This window comes from Corvus brachyrhynchos, unplaced genomic scaffold (genome assembly GCF_000691975.1).
Source record: "Corvus brachyrhynchos isolate BGI_N302 unplaced genomic scaffold, ASM69197v1 scaffold10, whole genome shotgun sequence".
NCBI lineage: Eukaryota > Metazoa > Chordata > Aves > Passeriformes > Corvidae > Corvus > Corvus brachyrhynchos.
The window spans coordinates 4,148,818-4,151,396 of NW_008236180.1; positions in this window are offsets into that span (position 1 = coordinate 4,148,818).

Genomic DNA, 2,579 nt, shown 5'->3' on the forward strand with positions numbered 1-2,579 from the left:
GCAGCAGGACAAGAGGAAATAGGCTCAGGCTGCACCATGGGAGGTTTAGGTTGGATATAAGGGAAATTTTCTTCACAGAAAGGGTTGTCCAGCATTGGAACAAGCTGCCCAGGGCAGTGGTGGAGTCACCATCCCTGAAGGGATTTAAAAGCCACGTGAATGTGGCACTTGGGGACATGGTTTAGTGGTGGGCTTGGCAGTCGTGGGGTAATGGTTGGACTCAATGATCGTAGAGGGCTTTTCCAACCCAAACAATTCTGTTTTATTCTGATTCTGTGATTCTAAGAAGGTGCTGGGTGAGCGGAGGAAAGCTCTGCCATGGGCTGCAGGGAGCTGTGAATACAGCACAACGCCAGCACCTGTAGAGCTGGAAGAAGATCTCCTGTAACTCCGGGCAGGATGCTCAGGAGCAGGAAGCCTCTTTTGATAAATATCTGAGACGAGTCAGCCTGTGTCAGGACTGAGATACAGCAAGGTTCCCAATGGGTCTGCAAAGCACAATTTGATGGAGAAATCCTGTCAACAGCTGCTCAGTCCCATCTCCAAAATGCTCTGCAGTATCAGCCTGGCTGCAACAGCAGAATGGGCTGATCCCTTCCAGGGTGTTTCCAGCTTGTGTGTTCCTTGAGAGGTTGGCAGATGATGAAGCTGGATGGATGAGGGCTTCAGAGATGTTTTGATTTAGGAAAGCCTCTCCCCCAGCAGCCACCTGGGCTTCTTAAAGCTTTCCAAGCAGCAGAGCATATTCAGACTGGAGTGACCAAAAGAGATGCTCCTGGCATGGGGCTCTGAGGAAGCAACAGTCCTTGAGCTACTACAGCCCACGCGAGAGGCAGAGGAGAAGCAACTCTGCACTGTCACCCTGCAGGAAGTGCTTGTCAGAGCTGAGATTGTAAAGGTCACGTTCACCCTGTCCCTGAATATGCAGCTCCTCTGCAGAGGGCAGCTGAGGACATGTCGAGGTGATGCTCCTGTGTGTGCACAGAGCTGGCACGTGAGGGTGCAGGAAGCAGAGCTGCTCTGGAGACCAGCCCTGCTCCAGGGCATAAATCCGCCCTGTGTATCTCAGTGGTGGAGCTGTCTCTGCAGAATACCTGAGCTGTGCAGTCTCATCACAGCTGATTTATTTCCTTGTGAGAAGTACCTGTGCACCCTTTACAGCCTTTTTACTCTTTTAAGGCCTCAGAGGTTCCTGTGGAATGCCAGAGACACATTTCCAATCCCAATTTCTGCCTTAGCTATCAGGTGTGCTACAAGCCTGCCTATCTCTGTGGCTCCCCAGGACTGACTCAAGAGTCATTCTGGTTGGGGTTACGTTTTTTCCACAGGGATCTGAAGTGCAAAGATTGCCTTTCCTGTACTCAAGCTTGAAGATAAAGCAGCAACTTGAAGTTCTGGAGTGTGTCTGGAGGTCGTGGAGCAAAGTTTAAAAGAGGATTTTGCACTACCAGGCTCAGCATTTAGTCTTTAAATTCTATCACATTTAGGGGGAAAAGGGTCGATTATTTTGATTTCCTAATGTAACAGAGCTTATGCAATGACACTGTATATCAGCCCACTCTTGTTCTTCCAAATTATTCTCTTCAAAAACTTTTTAACCCTTTGGCCAGTTCTATCAAAAACTGAGAGTGGTTAGAGCTCAGTTCCTGCCATTACAAACAGCTGGGCAAAGAATGACCCTGCCAGGGCTGCATGCTGTCAGACCTTATTAGACACTGGAGAATCCACTGGAGCTGACATTTGATTGATGCCCAAACCGTGGGAAAAGCTTCAGTCAGGGCTTGTGCCCTCGCAGGCACCCAGGTCAGTGGCCCAAGAGACGCCAGCCTGCTGAAAGCCAGACTCTGCAGATTCTGCAGCTCCCAGAGCTGTTTATTTGCTTTCTGGTGCCAAGCTGGGAGGGGGTGGGCAGAGAGAAGGGGCTTAGCAGGAGTCTTGGCCAAAAGGGCCAGTGCTGGTGTTCCAGGATGGAACTAGATCTCCCAGAGCCTGCCTGTGGTGGTGTAAAGATGCTGCCCTCGAAGGAGGCACTGCAAATTGTCAGCTCTGCTGCTGGGTGGCACAAACTGATAGTGCCTTGGAGGGCACTAAAATCCATATTACCCCTACAGTTGTCACCTGAGCCTCTCAGTGACCTACAGACAGACTTTCTCTCAAACTCTCATCAGTGTTTCAGAGGTGGCTGAACACTCATTAGGAGGTACAATAGAGAGAAGTGACAACAATAAGGACAAAACTGAGGTGGTTGGACTCCTCTGATCACTTTTTGGCTGAAATTGAGTCAAGCAGGGGAGATCTGGGCAGATGTGCCCTTTCCTTGGCTACAAGATGCACAGTGGAAAAAGCTGGATCACGTTTTAAAAAGTCAGAGATGTTTTTGAACTGTCACAGCAGATTGGAGCAGACAGGAATTGAGAGACAGTTTGGAGACCCTCCAGCTGTAAAAATGAGCACAGTTTGATCTGATCCCTGTACAAAAGTTCCCAGGCAGGTCCTGCAGATGTGTGGAGAGCTCATGGGAAGTCTCCACTCTTTGGCTGCAGGGGAAAGGTGATGCTGATGCTTAGAGATGGGAAGAG